The sequence below is a fragment of the Procambarus clarkii genome, chromosome 36 (assembly GCF_040958095.1).
Source record: "Procambarus clarkii isolate CNS0578487 chromosome 36, FALCON_Pclarkii_2.0, whole genome shotgun sequence".
Lineage (NCBI taxonomy): Eukaryota > Metazoa > Arthropoda > Malacostraca > Decapoda > Cambaridae > Procambarus > Procambarus clarkii.
This window is the reverse complement of record NC_091185.1, coordinates 39419090-39420093: the sequence shown is the minus strand read 5'-3', so window position 1 is coordinate 39420093 and position 1004 is coordinate 39419090.

The following is a 1004-nucleotide window of genomic DNA, read 5'->3' as shown; positions in this document are numbered from 1 at the left end:
TTATAGAAAATGTTAAAACCCAGCGTTCGTTAGTGCAATAATCAATTTCATTTTGAACACAGAAAAACAGTAATCAAAAACTATTTGAAGAAAAACTCTTCACCAAATTCACTTTCTTTACAAATATTTATACTAACTAATCATTTTCAAACTTGAAATTAACTTGAGAAACTATCACTGACAAACTTTTTTTAATGCGAACTTCCTCAGTCAATGGAATCAGGTCTTCCATTTCCAATCGAGAGCCACAATGCATATCACTCACGCCAAGATAAAACCCGCCGTGGGTAACTTTCCCGGCTGTCCTGATTGAGAATCCAATCTTAGAGGCATTACCACCACCACGAGCCACGTAGAAGCCCGGCCCCGGGCTCTACCACAGCCCTGCCCCGGGCTCCACCACAGCCCTGCCCCGGGCTCCACCACAGCCCTGCCCCGGACTCCACCACAGCCCTGCCCCGGGCTCCACCACAGCCCTGCCCCGGACTCCACCACAGCCCTGCCCCGGACTCCACCACAGCCCTGCCCCGGACTCCACCACAGACCTGCCCCGGAATCCACCACAGCCCTGGCCCGGGCTCCACCACAGCCCTGGCCCGGGCTCCACCACAGCCCTGGCCCGGGCTCCACTACAGCCCTGGCCCGGGCTCCACCACAGCCCTGGCCCGGGCTCCACCACAGACCTGGCCCGGGCTCCACCACAGCCCTGGCCCGGGCTCCACCACAGCCCTGCCCCAGACTCCACCACATCCCTGCCCCGGGCTCCACCACAGCCCTTCCCTGGGCTCTACCACAGCCCTGCCCCGGGCTCCACCACAGTACTGCCCCGGGCTCCACCACAGCCCTGCCCCGGACTCCACCACAGCCCTGCCCCGGGCTCCACCACAGCCCTTCCCTGGGCTCCACCACAGCCCTGCCCCGGGCTCCACCACAGCCCTTCCCTGGGCTCCACCACAGCCCTGCCCCGGGCTCCACCACAGCCCTGCCCCGGACTCCACCACAGT